The sequence below is a fragment of the Panthera onca genome, chromosome B3 (genome assembly GCF_046562875.1).
Source record: "Panthera onca isolate mPanOnc1 chromosome B3, mPanOnc1 haplotype 2, whole genome shotgun sequence".
Lineage (NCBI taxonomy): Eukaryota > Metazoa > Chordata > Mammalia > Carnivora > Felidae > Panthera > Panthera onca.
In genome coordinates this window covers 50,343,695-50,365,347 of record NC_138344.1, presented here as the reverse complement: position 1 = coordinate 50,365,347, position 21,653 = coordinate 50,343,695, and the positions used below count along the sequence as shown (strand labels likewise).

Here is a 21,653-nt window from a genome sequence, read left to right as displayed (position 1 = left end):
AGATATACAGATAGCAAGTAAGCATAGAAAAAGACTATCAACATCACTCCTCACTAGTGAATATAAATTAAAACAGCAACAGATATCACTAAGCACCTATTAAAATGGCTAAATTCCCCAAACTGACAATATCAAATGCTAGTAAGGTTGCAGACAAACAGGAACTCTCATCCATTGCCAGTAGGAATGCAAAAATGATACAGCTACTTCAGAAGACAGGCCGTTTCAGGGGCACCTGGTTGAGTGTCTGACTTTGGCCCAGGTCATGTTCTCACACCTCATGAGTTTGAGCCCCACATCAGGTTTTGTGCTGATAGCTTGGAGCCTGGAGCCTGCTTCAAATTCTGTCTCATTCTCTCTGCCCCCCACCTGCTTGTGTGCTCTCTCTCTCTCTCTCTCTCAAATATAAATAAACATTAAAAAAAAGACAGGCAGTTTCTTACAAAGCTAAACATAGTGTTATCATATAACCCAGTTATTGTGCTCCTAGGTACTTCTCCAACTGAATTGAAAACTTATGTCCACACAAAAACCTACAGGCAAATGTTTACAGCAGCTTTATGAATAATCACCAAAAATTGGCAACAATCAAGATATCCTTCAATTTGATGAATGTATAAAGAAATTCTGCTATATTCCTATGATAAAATATTACTTACCAATAAAAATTGGTAAGCTATCAAGCCATGAAAAGATATGGATAAACTTTTAATGCAATTCTAAGTGAAATAAGCTAATTTTAACAGTTTATATACTGTAAGATCACAATTATATTGCATTCTGAAAAACTATAGAAAAAAAGATCAGTGGTTGCCAGGAGTTCAGGAAGAGACAGAGTCGGGATAAGTAGGTGAAGTTAGTTGGTGTTTGTTTGTTTGTTTGTTTGTTTATTTTTAAACCACAGTACTATTCATGTGTGATGCTGTAATGATGGAGTTGTGAGATTATAGATCTGTCAAAACCTATAGACCTTTATAACACCAAGAGTGCACTTTAATATATAGGCAAATTATTTTTATTAACAAATCATTTAGAAGATCATGGGATTTCAGGAAGCAATGTAGACTGTGACAAAAGAATAGAAATTTACCATAATTGTATGAAACAGTCTCTCTGATAGGGATTGGAAAAAGGTGCTAATACAAGTAAATTTGGAAATTAGTGGATTCTAATACCAAAGACACAAGGAAAAATACATAAGCACTGGACTCTCATCAATAAAGTTTCTTTTTTCCCCATCAAATTCACGTTAAGAATTTGTGCAGTCCAAGTTCTTAAAAGGTTTGAGAAATCAATGTTCTTTAATGAGCATTGAAAGCATAAGCTAAGATTAATGTTAATATATTGTTTAATGTTAATATCTTTAACAAAGATAGGGTTCCTGTAAGGTGCAAAGACATTAAGAATGTCTGAGTCTGGGGGCGCCTGGGTGACTCTGTTAAGCAATATGATATTTCTGTATCTGTATATTGGAATTGAATGATATGTGAATGAATTATAAGGGAGAGAAGCCAAGTTTCTCACTGGTGGATTGGCAATTTATAGATTACTGAGGACAGGAGGCTAGAATGATCCGTATGGTAATGGATAAGAGTTGGAGACATTAGTAAGCATTCATGTGTAGGCAATTATGTATGGAAACATTGTAGATCTGTGTATATACATATATTTGCTCTGTCAGCTGACAGGGCCTAAAAACAGAAAAGACAGCCTAGCACTAATTAGTACATCTAACACCCAATCTTGATTTATTCTTTTTTCTTTTTAACGTTTTATTTTATTTTTGAGAGAGATTGAGAGAGAGAGTGTGAACGGGGTGGGGGGGGGGGGAGAGAAGGAGACACAGAATCTGAAGCAGGCTTCAGGGTAGGAGCTGTCAGCACAGAAACCTGACAAGGGCTTGAACCCACCAGCTGTGAGATCGTGATCTGAGCCAAGCTTAACTGACTGAGCCACTCAGGCGCTCCCAATCTTGATTTCTAATGCCATTCAATACTTGATATTTTCTAATACCAAAGCTCCTTGGAGACATAGGTGTTTCTAGAACTAGAGAAGGAAACATTCAAGATGAGTTTGAAGTTCATCTTTATATTCTAGAAAGTAAGGGAGTGCTTGAAGACACACACACAAAGAGACAAAAAATTAGCAAACCCAAACCCACATTGATGGGGGAATGGCAGAGGGGCATGGGAGCCAACTGAAAGATCTCCTAAATGGGCAAAGCTAGAAAAAATTGACAACAAAATATAGTATTATTTGATTATAACTCAAAGTATAAAGAAAATATCTATGAGTTTATACTGATATAAGTAAATAATTGAATAAATTAAATGGGGAGAAAAAAAGAAAAATCTCTAATGCAGAAATTTTATAAATAATTTATGAAGATGTTCCACCCTAAAGGAGAGGCAGTGTATTATTCCTTAAGTATGGCTGTGCATAGTAGTCACATTCTTACAAAGAATACTTAAAAAGTGAGAGGTAAGTAACCTTACAGTAAACTAATAAACATTATTTGAGCCAAATGATCAAGTTCAACATCACCAGTCATAAATCAGATTGATAGTATGTATGTACCTCTGATATGCTGTGATGAAATTGACATTGTACCTCTGATTTTTCTCTCAAAACCCATAACTCTAGTCTAATCGTGAGAAAAACATCAGACAAATTACATACGAGAACTGTTTGTATGATCTCAATTTTCTAAATCTAAAGCTGTTCTAAAATAAAAGTTAGTTAAAACTTGACTACATTTAAAAATGCCCAATATAATCCACACCCTTATAATCCTTTATTATTTAATGTTTATTTTTCACTCTGTTCTGCACTGTATTATAGTGATAATTATAACGCTTCCAAATTAAATAGGTATAATTATCCAGTGAAAATTTTCATGAATAAAGCCTTTTCTATTATGAGGACTATTTCTTTAAGGTATTTCCTTAGAAATGAAATTATCGGGGTGCCTGGGTGGCTCAGTCGGTTAAGCAGCAGACTTCAGCTCAGGTCATGATCTCGCGGTCGTGAGTTCGAGCCCCGTGTCGGGCTCTGTGCTGACAGCTCAGAGCCTGGACCCTGTTTCGGATTCTGTGTCTCCCTCTCCCTGACCCTCCCCTGTTCATGCTCTCTCCCTGTCTCAAAAATAAATAAAACGTTAAAAAAATTTAAAAAAAAATGAAATTATCAAGTCAATAGGTAATGTCTTTGTCTTTTGAAAGATAGTTTGTAGAAGATTTAGGCATGATAAGATTTAAATCTTAGAAGTAATTGAATATTCATAAATTGATAAAATAAAAAAAGCATTTTGTATAAACTATATTTTAGAATGCTTCTATAAACATAATTAAAATATATCCTAGCATAACTAAGCAGTATATCTAACTAATAATACATATAATCCCTTGTAGATGAGTTTTGTATTCTCCAGCTGTCTGTGAGATTAGAATGTGTACAGACAGCTGAAGAATGAATACTGCTTTTTGTGTTCCTTAGGAGTTTCTTAGGAGTTATAGATGAGAAGGATTTACCCATCTCTGGATTTATTATATTATTATTAATATTTCCACTAGTTTTATGCTGAAAAACAGTATGAATATTGTTTTGCAATATTCAATATTATTATTATTATTACAAGAGTACTTTGGATGCTGAAGTAGACATACATTTGTCCCCTAAGCAATACAGCATACTAGTTGCTTATTCAATTTCTACTCAGTCCTGTTCAGGGTAGCTGAATATTTTTCAGCAGAGGCACTCAGTCAGCTGAAAAATATTCATGTTTCCCAGCCTCCCTAAAGATGAAAGGGGTTTCTCCTGGGGATTTCTAAGGAAGTCACTTTCCTAATGCAGACACTACTCTTTATTCCTTCTTCTTTCTTTGCTATGCCTGGAACATGAATGTGAAACAGCTGTTTTGCATAATGGCCATGAGCATAAAAGCTATACCCTAAGCACAGTGAGTGAAACACTGAAAGTACCCAGGACTGTAGTGACATCCTTAAACATTCTACCAGTCCTAAACTGCCTCCCTCTTACCTTCTTGTTAAATAAGAATGATAAACTTTATTTGGGAAAGTTGAAAAGTTAATTTGTTTGGTCTTTGTTACATGTAATTACTTAAAAACTGTGAATATTACTAGTGGAGTTCAGCCTCCTCATTTTGTAGAGAAAGTAACTAACCCTTACTCCCCTCTTTCACTTTGTAACACCTTATCCAACATTATTCTTCATGTTGTCTAAAATCAGCTGAAATATTTACCGCCTGTAAACTATATATATATATATATATATATATATATATATATATATATATAATATAAATGTATACAATAAATAAATATAATATAAATTATAAATATATATTTACTGTCTGTCTTCCATACTAAAATGTAAGTTCTATGATGTTAAGGACTTGATCTTTCTTGTTCACTGCTATATCCCTAGCAGCTAGAACAATGTTTCTTATAACAGAGACATTCAGTGTTCCCTGAAGAAATGAATGAATCAGTGAGACCTCAGAGGTGTTCTGTGATTAGATCAAGAAGATGATTAAAATAGGAATTAAAATTCAATCTCCTCATAACCAGCTCAGTAATCCCTTATTATATTACTTGGTGCTGTGAGGCTCTTTTAAGTCATTGGATAGCAATGATAATTCTATACACAAAAACACAAATTTAAATAGCAACATATTACAATTCATTTGAATCTATTCTTCATGTCATCAAATTCTTGTAACATTTCTTCAGCCTTGTCCCTCATATAATGCTAGTTTTGCCACTTTTCCTGGATTGCCTTGACTAGAAGTTCTAGTCAAGGGCTCTAGTTAAAGGGCTGTATACACAGATCTCTTTCTTGGAAAATCACAAAGCATATTAGCATATTAAAGATTCCTATATGTACTATAATTTAAAAGTCCCTTTAACTTTACCTTAACACTTTCCATGTGTATTTTCTTTCATAATGCTCTGCCTATCTTCATTTTGTGGCTAACCTCTACTAAAACTTTGAGGGAATTAATGTTACACTTTAAAAAACTATGGGTCTTGACCACTGTAGTTGTAGTTGGGTATTTTATGTCCTTCAATTGCTTATGATAAAAACTTTGATGAGGGGCACTTGGGTGGCTCAGTTGGTTAAGTATATGACTTTGGCTTAGGTCATGATCTCATGTTTCCTGAGTTCAAGCCCCGTGTTGGTCTCTGTAGTGACAGCTCAGAGCCTAGAGACTGCTTCAGATTCTGTGTCTCCCCTCAGTCTGCCCCTCTCCTGCTCATGCACTGTCTCTGTCTCTTTCTCTCTCTCAAAAATAAATAAACATTAAACAAATTTTAAAAAGAGGGCACCTGGGTGGCTCAGTTGGTTAAATGTCTGACTTCAGCTCAGCCTCAGGTCATGATCTCACAGTTCGTCAATTCAAGCCTCGTGTCAGGCTCTGTGCTGACAGCTCAGAGCCTATAGCCTGCTCCAAATTCTGTGTCTCCCTCTCTTGCTGCCCCTCCCCTGCTCATGTTCTGTCTCTCTTTCTCTCTCAAAAATAAACATTAAAAAAATTTTTTTAAACTTTGATGTGCGTTAGTATCTGAGGATAAAGAAATCTTATTCCTTACAAGTGTTTTCTTATTGGGCTAACTCTCCCAGCTATTTGACTCATGCTGGTCAGTTCAATGCAAGAACTTCTGGATCACTTTCTCCTGCTAGTAGAAACAGTACTAAAAATACAGCCTGTTTTCCTTTTACACAAAGATTGTGACCACGACTACCACCACCACATCATCACCATCACCATCACCATCATCATTATCATCACCATCATCATCACCATCATCACCATCACCACCATCATCATCATCACCATCACCATCATCACCATCACCACCATCATCATCGTCACCATCACCATCACCACCATCACCATCATCATCACCATCACCATCATCATCACCACCATCACCATCACCATCACCACCATCACCATCACCACCATCATCATCATCGCTACCATCACCATCACCATCACCACCATCATCATCACCACCATCACCATCACCATCACCATCACCACCATCATCATCATCATCACCACCATCACCATCATCATCACCATCATCACCACCATCATCCTCATCATCATTTTTGAGTATTAAAGTTGGAATTACACTAGTATTTTTAAGCCAATAGTATTTTTAAACTAGTATTATTTAAACAAATGAACATATTTGTCTTTTAAACAGGGTTCTAATAAAATTATTTTAAATGATCAGGGTGAAAGTTAAGGTTATAAAGTACAATTTTTCTTGACTTAGTGATTCTAAAAGTCGATTTAAATTCTTGCCCACAGACACAAATACCCATATACTCAGACACACACACTTTCCCCCACCCCTGCCAACAGCTGTATGTATTCTTTAAAAAAAAATCAAACTTTTCCCTAATTGGTTTGCTACATCACAGCCTAAAAAAGGAAGTCACTATGGCTTCTTCTTATTCCCTTGTAAATGAGAAAAGATTTAAAAGGCATCAGCTTATTGAGGGAGCAGACTGTTGACTAGGCCATTTTAAAGTTTACAGGTCTTAAGAAGTAGGTAGTCAATATGTTTTAAAAGAACATAGAAGCATTTTTTTTGGCCAGCCAATAATGACTTAGAGAATATTATATATATAAGTGATGAATCATTAAATTCTACTCCTGAAACCAATATTGCCTATTATACTATATTTTAAGTAACTAGAATTTAAATACTTTTCTGAAACAAAAATAAAATAAATAGAATCAAATAATAAGACTCAGCATTTCTCATATATATATGTACACACACACACACACACACATATATCACTTCTATACTATCATGAAGGAAAAAATAAAAAATAAAGAAAACCTTATCCTTCATCTTCATAAAATCCTAGATGCACCCTACCTTGCTCTCTGTACTAGTCTGCAAACTGCCTTCCATTCTATATTATTTAGGAAGTTGTGTGTATGCTGTAACATCATATAGAGTGAAAGAAGAAAAATAATACAATTTATATAACTTTGTTTCAAACAAATAAATACATTTCTACTGTCTGGAAAAAAAGAATATTGTTGATCTTTAAATTAGCAGTTAAATGAGAATCTCCAGAGATTTATTTTCAAGGATATTGTTAAAAGGATCTGATTTAATCAGACATATTTGAGCTTTAATCCGCCACTTTCCCAAATTCAAAATGGTGAGTTATGTTAGGACTTTCTTCTTGGCTTTTCTTTGTTCTGGTGATTCTGCTCAGAAACCATGGCTTTAAATACCACCAGATTACTCCTAAGTGCACATCTCCATTCTTAACCTCTGTTGAGCTCCAGACTTATATATATAAGTGCTTCCTTGTACATTTGTCTCTCTTTGGAAATATAATGGACATATCAAGCTTAAGATTTTCTAAATAGAAATCTTCTATATGCTGCCACAACACTGTTTTCCCTTGTTTTCATTATTTCAGAAATGCCACAACCAATTAAAAATTTCCCTTTCTTCTTATATCCCATTTCCAATCTATTACTAAGTCCTATGAGTGCTTCTTCCAAAATATATTCAAACCTGACAACTTGAAACCACTTGTACTTATAAACCGTGATCTAAGCCACTTTTACTTCTCTTTTGTTCTGTTGCTTGTTGCCCTTCTTACGGGTCTCCTCAGTCTATTCTTGTCCTCTTGTGGTCCCTTCTTCATATTACCAAAGTACTCTTTCCAAAGAGTAAGTCCTATTGTCATTTTGCTCTTTAGTGGCTTCACAGGTCAATGAGAAGACTGTCCAAGTCCTTACCATGGCCAGCAAGTCCCTACATAATCTGGTTCTTGCTTACCTCTCTCACCCTTTCTCCTATCCTAATGTAATTACTGACTACATTTCTGCAGCCTTATTTTTTTGTTTTTTGATTTTTTTTTTCTTTTTTGGTTCCTTAAACACACCATGCTCATTTCCTCTTGGGACCTTTGTGCTTGTTATTTCTTCTGACTCTAATACTCTTCTCACGTAGTCTCATGGTCATCACTGAAGACTCAAATCATTGGCGCTTCTCAGAGAGGTTTCCTCTGATCACATTAACTCCAGTAGGATCCTGTCCACACAAATCCCTTTATTCTGTTGCAATACTGTATCTACTTATACACATGATCAGTATCTATGTCCATTTGAATATATCTTTGAGGTCAAGGAATTTGATGATTGTGTATCCCTAGGGCCTAACAGAGAGCCTCTCATAACAAGTGCTCTATAAGAACTTGTTGACTGTGAATAAATATAGATTGTTTCACTTAATTCTCATCTTTCTCTAATCTCTTCCTTAAAATCACTTTCTTTCCAAATTAGACTTCTAGAAACACTGACTTCTTGTGTTCAAGAGCACAATAGCTTCCTCAAAGAATAAACTTCCACATTCCTCTTCCTGAATTTCAAGATACTAACTTCCTTAACCCACTTTTCTGGAACTTTTAGTCACTCTTCCCCAAAAATGAACCTTGGCAGTAACACTAATTCCCCTGTCCCTGAGAAATCTCCAGTCTCTCATCTTTGCTATCCCCCTCTCATTCGGGATTCTCACCCAATTCCACATGGTTCAATTTTCCTTCTTTCACTAAGCACTACTCCAACCTATAGAAAGCTCTTCCTTTTCTGCCATTTGTAACTTATTTTTTATATTGTCATGATGTTTCTAGAATAGGATATCCTTATCCTATTTTATATATGTGTGGGTAATCCCCTGAAAGTAAAGACTGAATCTGAATATTAAAATGTACCCTTAATCTCCTAGCTCAATGTTCCACAGATAGTACATCTATTTGATTCTAGTTTCAATAGAGATAGTAACAAAATTATTTATTTGCTGTAAACACTTATTTACTGTAAAAAAATACACATATAGAAAAGCACAGTGATGAACAAAAGGCAACTGACATTTAATCTCATTGTCAGGAAAACAATGGAGTATAATGGTGAAGATTGTGGATAACTGGAGTCACATAATTCACCTGAGGACAGCCACAGCACATGTCCAGGGGCCTATTACTGTATAAATATGGAGGCCCAGGGTTCGCTGAATTTCCATTTTATTTTTTTTCAAGAAGAATCAGAAATGCAAATGTATAGCTTTTATCTGAAATCACACATTTAAAAATGTTTAACATATCTGAGGCCCAAATTTGCAATCTTCATTTTGTACTTCTGCAATGCTGACTCAGAGAATATCCAATGTTATTAATTAGCTGAATTCCAGGAGTCCACAATTTATTTTGCCCACTTTATCTTCATTTTTATTTTTACTTAGAAACTATTCCTCTTGTGTCTCCTCTCCCACACTATTCTTAACAATTTACCAAAGTTTAAAAAAAATATTTAATATGTGTTTTTTGATGATGAAGATAGAAAAGTTAGAAAATACTGGAAAGTATAAATAAAAATGTAAGAATAATTCTACATATTGCTATCTTTTTATTCATTTTCTTTTTATATTTAGTCTATGGCACATTTAATTAACATAGAAAAGTCACTAGATTTATTTTTCATGAAAGAAATTCTCCGTGAAATTAAATACTCTTGATAAACATTATTTAAATATCTGCATAGATTTCTATTGTGTGGACATACCATAATTATTTAATTAATAATTATTTTGATTTATGTATTTATAAGTAATTAATTATGATTCATTTCCGTATAGAGCTACATCTCTATCATTGGACAATTAGGTTGTTTCCAGTTTTTTTCCCCATGAGTAACTTTGCAATGAACATTTTTGTACATAAACTGTATTTTCAATTATTTTATTAGAAGCGAAGTTAATAGATCCCAATATATGAATATTTTTGAGGTCAAATTTATTTCCAAAAACATTTTGCCAATTTACAATGCTGCTGGCGATGAGGGTATATATTTTACTATATCCAGAATATTTGGATAATCTCATTTAAAAAAAAAAAGAAAAAGGTAACTGATGGTTCTATGTCTCTATAATCTCCTCCGGTCTTCTCTTTGCTACTGACTTATTTTAGCAGATGACCTTTATTCCTATTTAAAATGAAAATTGAGGATTCTTATCTCTCTCTCTACAGTTACCCATACTCATTCTTATTCCTTTCTACTTGCCTCAATAAAAGAAATTACCTTTTGTTTTCAGCTAATACTTCCACTTATACTTTAGCACTCATGTTTTTCCATGTCCTCCAACACTGTGCTTGATTTCAAGGCCACACCTCTGCCTTCAGTGTTTTCAATATCTTCCTCTCTTAGGTTCTTTCCTCACAGCTTATAACAGTATTTGAATTTATTTTATTAAAAAAGCCTTTTGTCATACTCGTTTTCCCTTCTAGTTGCACTCTTATTTTCTTTTCTTTTACAGCCAAGTTTCTTTGAGTGGTTTTAACTCCCCACCTTTTTTTCCACTTCTAAGACTTTCCTGAACATGGATGTCCCTACTTTTCTGGAACAAATTTTGCTCAGATCACCAGGGACCTACTGTATGTAAATGCCATCTAGGTGTACTTTTCTAGAGATAGGAGACAGACAGATCTAAGGAAGTCACAGCCGAATTTCAACCTCAACAGGATTACCAGTGTGGCCAAGGATTGATAGAAATGGGAGAGAAAGAAGACTGATATAGTCAGAAAGTGCACTGAAGAAAGTAATAATAACGACGTAACATGAGTAGTTTGAGGCAGCAGAAACCAAAAGTAGTAGCAGGAAAACTAATCAGGGAGAGAAGAGACCACTGCAATCACAGGTAGGGGACCAGAAAATAGCTGAGATTAACAAATCTGATGTATTTATTCATTTAGTTATTTAATTAACTCATGTCAAACACTTCCTACACATTAAGCACAGGGAATATAGCATTTTAAGGGGTAGATAATTCATTGTCAATATCAGTAGAAGCAAGAAATTTGTAGTTTGCAAAAACTGCAGAAACAGTTTGATCAGGAGTCTTCAAGGGGACTTAGGGGACAAAGATGCCTAGTGACTGGGGCATAAATGGATCCCAGTATCATCAACAACAGAAAAGGCAACTGAAACTCATTTTGGAATAATATAAAGCATGGAGGAAGGAAATGATGTTAAAAGGAATAAGGAATTATAAGAAAGACAAGGAAAATCAGAATCACTAGATGTTTCAAAGGTGGTAGTGATGAGGCTGGAATGCTGGGACATTTATTCTAATAAAAGTTCCTTTGGAAAGCCAATGGAAATCACAGTCAATCTGAAGTTTTATTCTGTTTTAAATAAAGACTAGATAATGCCAATACAATCATTTGTTTGCTTTAGAAGTATTCTCTAATACAGGGGATAAAGTCTTCATAAAATATTCAAATAAGTTATGTAGGTATATAGATATTAGTTTCCATTTTGGAACTGTAAAGCTAATGCAGACTGCATGACATCAGATCCATTCAGATTTCAAGATTTCTTTGACCCCAACAGATGTAACACATTAGAATATCCTAGTGTAAATAAAAGGGTCCAGACATATTGTTCTACATCAAAAGATTTCTTGATGGAGCCTATCGAAATAAATCAGAAGCAGATCCATCAAATGTCACTTGAAATATTTCAGAGTATAATCTCTCAAGAGAAAATAATTTCCATTCTAATTAAGCTTCCTGAATTTGAAATCCAGCCAGAACAAGACAAATCCGATCAGAGTCTTCTTCATTAACTTAAGATCCTAATGATATGTCCCTGTGAAACTGGATGGCTGCAAGGCTGACCAGATAATTTTCCTTTCTTCAGTCCCATTGCCCCCAGCTAAATCAATAGAGTGGCAATTCCCACCAATCTCCAAGCTATCCACAATGGTCAGACCAGGTACACTGGTGTCCAGTAACTTTGTTCCGTAATCTGAGAGCAGGCTTAGGGAATCAGGCAGTAGGCATGATCTGGTATTGGGAAACTCTCTCTGAGAACTGCTTTGGTGGTTGGGGGTAGTGAAAAAAGTTAGATAATGCAGTTTCAGTCTGAGATAGGGAATGCTTAGTATTTAGACCTTGGGAGCACGTAAGTAAGGAAAGATAATGTGAAGTAGAAATGACCTTGAGCAGTGACACAAAAGGTCAAAACAATCTTTGAACCTCAGTGGGTCCTTAACATGAATATCCACATACCTAATAATTCTTAATGGGTTGGCTAACAGATTGACTGGTTTACTTGCCAAATGCCACCCTTACAATTATTATTTTAAATCTTACAGGTTCAATAAGAAGCCCTTTGTCTTGGGGAAACTGAATTTTCCTGCTGAGATGGTAGACCATACTTGGTTCTGTTTCCAGTTCGAAATAGTGCCATATTTATCAAACAACACTTTTAAGTATCATTTGAGAAATTTATGGGATCTTCACTCTTCTTATTTGTAAATGATGTAGTATTTAATATATCCAAATGAATTTATACAAATAAATGCACATTATAAAGCATAATAATTTGGAATACAAATATAATGGGAAATCTCATTTTAATTTTTATCCATATGAACTGTCCTGTTGCAATGTATAAATGCAAGAATATATCTTCATGTAAATATTTTCAATAAAAAATGAGCAAAACCATCCTTTCAGTGTTTGCTGGATTAACTCTAAATTATTTTGTTTGCCGTCAGGTCATTAGGGATATTACCACATTACTTTAACAAAGTAACATTCGATTTTGCAGAATTTAAAATATATTCATAAAATACATTATTCTAAGGTTTATAGAAGAATCTTAAAGTCTTGAAATCTGAGGTTCTTGTTCTTTTTTGTTTGTCTGTTTGTTTACTTATTTATTCTGTGTGAGAGAGAGACAGAGAGGGAGAGGAAGCAGAGCTGGGGAGGGGCAGAAAGGGAGAGAGAGAAAGGATCCCAAGCAGGCTCTGCACTGTCAGCACAGAGCCTGACTTGGAGCTTGAAATCACAAACTGTGAGATCATGACTTGAGCCAAAATCAGGAGTCAGACGCTTAACTGACTTAGCCACCCAAATGCTGCTCTCAGGTTCTTAAAGCAAATGTTCTTCTCACATACCTCAAATTATATCAATGAGAAGAGACCCTATATTTTCATGGTTCTGAGCATAAATTTTGAATTAATCAGTTTGCTGGGTTTATGCTCTAGTTTTACTACTCGTTAACTACACAATACTGAACCTTTATGATGCCTCGTTTTGTTCATGTGAAGACTAGTTATAAGAGTAATTACAACCTATAAGTGTGGTGAGGATTAATGAAATTAGGAAATCGTTAAAACAGTAACCTACAGGGGTGCCTGAGTGTAAGGGTTAAATTGTAGTGTAGGGCTAATGCTTAACTTGAAAAATAACAGCTTTGTGTTGACACTGAAGGTTAAGAGATAACAGCCTTGCTTTGCTCTTGTAAACTACGCCTCATACTCTTGTAAATTAGGCTTCACCAATTAAGGAAACAAAAGTTCAAAGAAAAGAGCATCAGAGGCAGGGTCAAGGAGATCCACTGGTTGCAACTTAGAGGCAGAAAGTCTAAAGTAAACACCTCATTAGGCAACTGTTTGTAACTCATCTGGAACCTGTTTCTTTGTTCTGTTCCCAGGTGATGATAAAACGATGTGATCGGTTATAAAAACTCTGTACCCCGGCTGTTCGGGGCTGCACTCTTATCAAGAGTGTTGGTCCTGATTGGTCGGCCTTGCCTCTCATTGTAATAAACTTTGTTGTGACTGTCACTGGTGCCCGTAGCATTCTGTTTCAGGAGTCGTGTGGATGCAACATGAGTAGTTCAGTCGGTTAAGTGTCCGAATCTTGATTTCAGCTCAGGTCACGAAATTGAGGCCAGTGTTGTAGGACCCTGTGCTAGACCTGGATTGCTAAGATTTTCTCTTCCTGTTTCTCTGCCCCTCCCCTGCTCTTGTGCACACAGACGCCTGTGAATGGCTCTCAAAAAAACAAAATAAAAACGAAGCAAGACAAAAAGAAAACAGTAACTTACATAGTAAGTGTTAGATAGTATCATAAAAATCTCTCTAGAGTAAATAGGTATTGCAAGGGGCTTGGAAGTGAGGTATGCCTGGAGTGGAAATCATAAGAGAAATGATTCATATGTGTTGGGCAATGAGTGTATGACACATGAAACTGTCTGCTTCAGGGTAGAGATATTAAAAATAGAGTGTGTGCTGCTACCCTTGACACATTAAGCAGATTGAAATTGCACATAATATAATACATGTAAGTGATGAGGGAGCATAAGGCAAGCTGACAGGCTCCCAACCCCCCCAGGTGGGATTTGTGTGCTATTCCTCAGGCACTCCTGGCTGCCCAAGAACAAAGGAAAGGGGAAAAACAAATGGTTAACTGATAGAGATCATGGTCCTGCAGGACCCGAGTCTCCATCTATTTACAAATATGTTAGTAAATCCCAAGAAAAGGGCGATCTTATCAATAGCCTAATCTCCAGCAACCTATAGACTTCGTTTCCTGGAGCCCCAACATCACCCATAGTGATGTGGGAAACATAGTGATGTGGGAAACACAGGCAGAAGGAAATGGCAGATAGAACTAAATTTCCTTTCGACCTGCAGCCCGTGGACAAAAACTTGAGGCTGGCAGAGTAAAACATTTATCCTGAATTTCCCTACTCTCTTAATGCTAATGTGTTGCTAGAGGGAAAACAACCTTCTCTTGACAATAACTAGGCCTCCAGTATCCAATGAGTCTTCTTTAGCATATGAAAATCCCATTGGAAAGTTCCCCTGGACTTTACCTCCCCTAACTCCTTAGTATTCAACCAGTCTCTCCTGGTCCCAGGGCAGCTCTTTTTGTTGGGTCCTGTCCCCATGCTTTATAATAAGATCACCTTTTTGCATCAAAGACATCTTCAAGAATTCTCTCTTGGCTGTTGGCTCCGGACCCTGTGAACCTCACTATCACCCCAAAAACCTCATCCGTAAGTATCCACTGTCCCAATTTCTTGCTAAAGTGAAGTGTTCAGAGGCTGAGAGAACCCTGGGAGACCATCGAAAGTCTCCATAACGGAGTTATATAAATAGCCCTATGCCTACTCCAGGTCTGTCAATCCAACACAGACTATTTACATTGCTGCATCTGAAATTCCACAGATTTCTGATGTTCAACATTCACTTTAACAAACATCCATGTAGGTGGCATCTGACAAGTAGTCTCCATTCTTCTAGCAATGACCTCCTCCCTTCTGCTTGGCATGTAGCCGGACTAGTGAATCAAGGTGTCCCATTCTTCTTTAGCCAAGAGATCAGCCAGGACTTCTTGGAGTAGCTTTATCAAATTTGAAGTGGGGTTCATGAGCAAACAGCTAAGAAAGAATTCTTGAGATATTTTTGGTACAAAAAGGTGGTTTTGTTCTAGCACAGGGACAGGACCCCTGGGCAGAAAGAGCTACACACAGGGATTGTGAGGAGTGACTGTTTATGTACTTTTAAGTTTGTGGAGGGAAGAGGGTTAAAGATAAACTAAGTTTCTAAGGAATTTCTGTCTGCTGAAAGCAGGGTCTTACAGGACCCTGAAGATTTAGCTATTGTAAAGATGAGGTTGCTTTTAGTTTTTAATGAAATGTAAGCTTTAAGGCATTAAGGCAGCCATAAAATTCTGGAGGAATGTTACACGCTGCATGTCTCTGATATCTACCAGTGGGCTGCAAGCTATAAGGAGATTTAATTTAAACTGCATTTTTCTTCCCTTTGTTTCCCTCATCATTTCTGACTTAGTTACAAATAAAACCCCAAAGCGTAAATTTAGAGCCCTCTGGAATTTTGCCATGGTTCGGACCTGAGTGAAATAGCTTTCTGCTGGCTGTTCCCAAAGAAGAGGGACTCGTCCTCCCTCATCTCTGTCCCCACTTCCTGGTTGTGCCAGTGTGTCAGCCTCAGACCCACATGAGTCCCAGGGAGCAGCACTAGAGACTGTGGAGATTCCAGGCCAACTGTGCTCCAGGTTGTTCAGTTCTGGGCCTGATCCCTGGGGCCCAGGTCAGCTCAATTCACCAATCAGAGGGCCAGGGGCACTTTTCACAGAAACACTCTACTCAGTTAGGCAAGATATTTTATAAGCTGAAAAATCTGTGGGGATATTGCTTTTTCAAACATGTTGGGGAGACGTGTGTGTGTGTGTGTGTGTGTGTGTGTGTGTGTGTATTTTCACACTTCTTTTCCTTCTAGGCCAAATCAATTCACCCACGACCCATGTCATAAGTTCTGTCTGAAAGCTGCATCTATCTGCTTCCCACAAAACTGTCACACTTCTTGATGGGGACTTTTCTGGGTATCTTTAACAAAACACCACTTAAATTTACATGTAACTGAATTTAGAGGTATACCATCTTTCCATTAGAGTACTACAGTTTATCAATTAGAATTAAAAAAATGAAAATATTTAGTAAAGCCAAAGGCTCCTGACTTTTGATTCATTCTATAAATATAATTTTGAGCACATTCTTGTGCTTGAAATTAGGGCAGGCAGGGTGGCTGGGCAGGGCGAATGATTAATATAAGAGTTTCTACCCCAAGGAGTTAATACTCAAGCAGAGAGTCTAACCCATGCATGATTAGCTGTAATACAGAGGACACCCTTTAATGCTTACTTAGTCCTACTGGGTTTTAAAAGAGGAATACAATAATCATGTTGTAGAGAAGACAGTGTCTTGGGTATTATAAAGGCCTAAAGAGAAACTGTGAGACAAATGAGAACCTTACCCAAATTCTAGTAGATTAAATGAAAATTAGAGAAAAACAACTGTATATTTATCAAACATCTGGAGAAGAAATAACTTTTTATGTCAAAGAAAAAAGTAGATCATAAATGAAAACATTTACAAATGGAACTACTTATTGTGATTTTTAAAATAGTTCAGTCAGGAGAACCTGGGTGGCTCAGTCGGCTAAGTATCCGACATCAGGTCACGATTTCACAGTTTGTGAGTTTGAGCCTCACATTGGGCTCTCTGCTGTCAGTGAGGAGCCTGCTTGGGATCCTCTGTCCCCTTCCCTCTCTACCCTTTACCCACTCTCTCTTTCAAAAAATAAACATTAAAAAATTAAAAAATAAAATATTTCAATCATATGAAACATTTTAAACAACCAAAATAAAAATATAGAATATAGACTGAGAAAACAATGTAGCTATTATGACCAAGAGAGGATTAACAATTTTTATATATAAAGTGTTCATACAAACAAATGTTACAAAGGCCTCAAAAGACAAATGAACAAAGGATTTACGTGGATGTTTAATAAATGATGGAATTCAACTAATAAACACCTATTTGAGAATCATGTTCAGCTTTACTAGCAAGCAAAATAAAAATTAAAACACAAAGTATCACATTTTGCTTATTACGTCAGTAAAAGTTTAAAACAAATATAAAACAGTAGTGTCACATTGTAGTACATTAAATATTCGTTAATGAAAAAATAAAAGAGCTCTACTGATGTGTGGGGAAATAGCTTATACTTACATAAATGGTTTAGAATAAAAGCTTAGGGCAGAAAGCGCCACCACGGGGGGAAAACACCCAAGGTTAGCTAATGAGATATTATAATGGGACCAGGAGTAACTTGTTACATCACCTGCAGGAAATTACTTTCCATCTGGAGCCAATGTATCTTGATCACAAACTCCACTTGCTCCCTACCCTTTGCTTCTTACTCACACAAGTTACTAATTACTGTCTGATTGTTTTCTCCACATTCACGTGTGTAAGATCTTGTTTTCCTCACAGTCACCACGTGGTAATATCTTGTGAGCTCAATAAATACGGAGACGAAATGCTTGTTTGGGGCTTCTGTCTTTTCCTCGTCGTTTGCCTCTCTCTTATTCAAGTTTGTGACCGCTCTCTTACCGGACAAGAGAGAAGACTAGACTGCTAGTTTGCAACATTGATGAATGCTGGTGGAAATATAAGATATAATCTATCCCTGTGAATCAAGGTACTGTTTGAATTCTGTTCGTTACTCTTTATCTCAGTTTTCTAATCTGTAAAATGGAGGGAAAGGCATGCACTACTTTGAGTATTCCTTCCTTATTTAATTTTCTTAGCGGAGGGAAGAGAAAGAATGGCAGGGTTTTCATAAAATATTGTCTAGTTTCACGTGTTTCGGGAGAGTCAGATCTTCCTGAGGCTGGGCGTTCTGGTAGCAGTAGGCTCAAAAGAAGAGCATCCAGAAAGAGAAGTGAGACTCTAAGAGAAAAAGTTGTGCACGCTTGTATAATACGTTCTGAACCTGCCTCTGGCGAGAGGCTTCTGCTAGGATTTTCCTTGCTCAAAACTTGGATGGCTTTTAAATTCTGTTTTAGTAAGGTTGACTGGTTATCCACTTTCCATCCTAATTCACTGTTTATGTGCTTGTCTTCTGTTTTTGATTCTAAAAGCCACTCATTTGCAGAAGCAAGAGAGATTCAAATCCATGGTGCCCTGAGGCCCTGCTCCCCCCTCACCTCCCTACCTGGCACCCAGGCTGCAGCAGCCTGAAAGAAGCAGGTATTTGGCTTTAGGCCCAGTTGCTTTCCTCTGTAGTCCACAACTGTTTACTTCCCTCCTAAAGGTCTTTTATTTTCCTCCCCTCTTGTCACATGTCACACTCATCCACAGTCTTTTTGGTTAAGACCGAGGTGAAAATAATATTTCAACGTTGAACCTTTCATAGCTTGTAAATGATCTTCCCTCTTCCTCAGAGGACCATTGGTCTGTGACATTGATCTTTTTGTCCCTGTCTAGGGAATCTTTACTATGTGGGTTCCCTGCTATCAATCTAAGTCAGGGTTGAGCATTGGGACTGTCCCAGTCCTTGTAGCTGATAGTACATGCTGTCTGGGGCTTCTGGAGATGGCACGCTCCCATTGCCTGGTGACGGCTGGACCCACAGGGACCTGAAAACTGGCTGTTTTCCAAACGAAAGACTGGTAGTAAAGTAAGGATACTCAGCCAGATGCTTCTTCCTGCCAGCGCCTGTCATCAGAGAGCCTCTAGCCCACATACCATGGAATTTATCTGGTAGTATAAATTATGTGCTTGTGAATCTGGGGTGTTACCTAGTGCTTTAGAGTACTTTTTAGAAAGATGGGGACACAAGGGACTTTTCTACAGGCGCAGTATTTGTGTGTCTCTGACTGCAGGAGGGAGGAGTGAACAATGGGATGTCTTCTCCAATTTTATCTTAAGTGGAGGTATAAGCAGCTTTAAAATTCATGTGACTGTAATAATACAGGATTGGAGCAGTCATTATCTAACATATTTTTTCCCCCCTAAAGTTTTGCAAATCTCTCATTGTCAGGGTAATACGGTGGAATAATTAAATGTGTGGGCTCTGGGCTCACTTTGTGGCTTGGACACTTACTGCATTTGTGACGTTGCACAGATTATGTAAGCATTATGATGTCTCTTTTCCTTTTGTTAAAAAGCGGGGGGTTAAGAATAATGCCTACTCTGGAGTTGGGAGAATGAAATGAGTAGAATGGTTGGCGAGCCAGAGACCAGTCTGGCGCATCACAAACATACTGGCGCGCGTATCAGGAGAGTCTACTTGTTTTCCTAGGAGACCGACCATGCATGCTTCAGCGAATCGGTGCTCTTAGGATACTGCCTCCCATGTTGAATAATAAATTAGTTCCCTGGCAGTAATCAGAAGGATTCTCAGAGGACAGGTCCTTGGAGCTGCTTGGGTGCTGATTTCTAAACAAAATGTAAAAAAGCTCATGTACATTCCTGGCCGGCACATGTCCATCTCCAATATCCTCGTGTGATTGGAGGCACGCTCTAATGTTAGAAGAAGCTGATACAGTCTTTGGTTGGAACAGTGTGAATTTTAGATTGTAGCCAAGTATAGGCAATAATTGTAAATCAATTTCCAAGGGTAAGACTAGATGTCAGTGGGTACTTAAGTCTTCATTAAAAGGCATAAATCAGTTGTCCTTTATACTGGAAAACATGCCACATATAACATGATACAGTATTTTCAAGGTAAGTATCTAAAGTTTTGGTGAAAAATGCTCTGCAACCAGCCTCTGAGTATTATTAAATGTATACTTTGAAATTAGTATCTTGATATAAATATTAAAAAAATTAAATCCTTCATTAAAATCTCTCCACACTGATGATGATACTCACATACCCTATTGATTTCTATGTTCTTTGTCAATCTTTATACATGAATACAGGCTTCTGTATATTAGAAGATAATGTATAATTTTGCATTTCATCCTTATTTAGCCCTTTCCTTGAGCAGTTTGTTCCTTGTATAACAAAATCCTTGCAATTACTCATTTTAAGGTATAGACAGTCTTCTGCTGGATAAGTATTGTTTAACCATTTTTTTTCTGGGGGACGTTACAATTGTTATCATACTTCTGTTAAGATAACCCTATAGCATATTAATTTGTACATGACCTCTTTCTCTTTGGGATTTTTTTTCTCTAGGCATCAATTTAAAAAATGGCATACTCATATTAACTAGACTGTCTTATTCTTACAAACTATTTGCTTCTTTGTGTATAAGGCCCTCTTGTGAATAAACCCCAGACATAGAGTTGGAGGGTATGCAGCATGGAGGCAGAGTAGATGAAGTTTTCTCTAGGGAGAACCACTTGTTGCCTCTCAAAAACAAAACCAACCCCCCCAAAAAACAAAACCTGAGTATTTTACATGTTTCCAACACTCTTCTCGGCCCTGAGTATCTGGTGAGCAAAAAGCCATGGTCCTTGTCCTCCTCGAGATTGAATCTAGTGAGGGAGCCGTCTTAAATAATTGCAGTTACTGTTGGAAGTCTTATTTGTACAACAATGAAATGTATATTTCATAAGAGTTGTTTTTTGTTGTCGTTTTTGTTTTTTCAGGACTGAATAAGTCAAGAGACTCAGTAATTTTTTGAAAAAGTAACATGGGAGCTTTGTTGTGAAGGATGAATAGAAATTAGATTAGGGCACCAGGGTGTTTTCAATGTAGTGGGTAGAGCATTTGAACCAGCCCTGTGGCAGGAGGAAAAAGGATCATTGGAGATAGGAAAGCCAGGCCCAGGTAGCTGGAACACCGATCTTGACTCATCCTCTGTTTTCTGGGACAAGAAGTCACATCATTCTAGAATATTTTCTCGGGGTGAGAATGGGAGAATGGATGGATTGCTTTTATTGCTTAATTATTTATTGATTAAAAAAATTTTTTTAAGGTTTACTCATTTTTCAGAGGCTGAGTGTGAGGTGGGGAGAGGCAGAGAGAGAGGGCGACACAGAATCTGAAGCAGGCTCCAGGCTCCAAGCTGTCAGCACAGAGCCTGACGAGGGGCCCAAACTCAGGTCTGGTGAGATCATGACCTGAGCTGAAGTCAGATGCTTAACGGACTGAGCCACCCAGACACCCCTTTTTATTACTTTGTTATGCTGCAAACTCCTCATTGCTGTGGTAAAAACGGTTTCTAATGTTGGTAAAAGCCTTCAAAGTTGGTTGGTGGTCTCTATATGCTTATTAAAAATACTGCGTTTATAATTTATGAGAAAGTTGTCATTGATATAGCTCATTTTAAGAAAGGAAATTTACGTCTGCAACCTTACGTTAATAAAAAGCATTTCATTTCTAAGCTGACTTCTGAGTCAAGCAAAGCAAAAATAAATATTCTGGTTGACATTAAAGTTAGCCAAATGTCTGTAGAGATTATATATTG

General features: G+C 37.0%; 1 long non-coding RNA gene across 4 annotated transcripts in view; it reads left to right on the top strand.

Moving 5' to 3' along the window:
* LOC132669092 (uncharacterized) overlaps nt 1–12,525 on the top strand; it is a 48,021-nt gene extending 35,496 nt beyond the window's left edge. For all 4 annotated transcript variants that reach the window (XR_009605996.3, XR_009605994.3, XR_009605997.3 and 1 more), the window contains one exon: nt 12,232–12,525. This is a non-coding gene — a long non-coding RNA (uncharacterized LOC132669092). The remainder of the gene's footprint in view (nt 1–12,231) is intronic.
* Nucleotides 12,526–21,653: the final 9,128 nt, after the last annotated feature.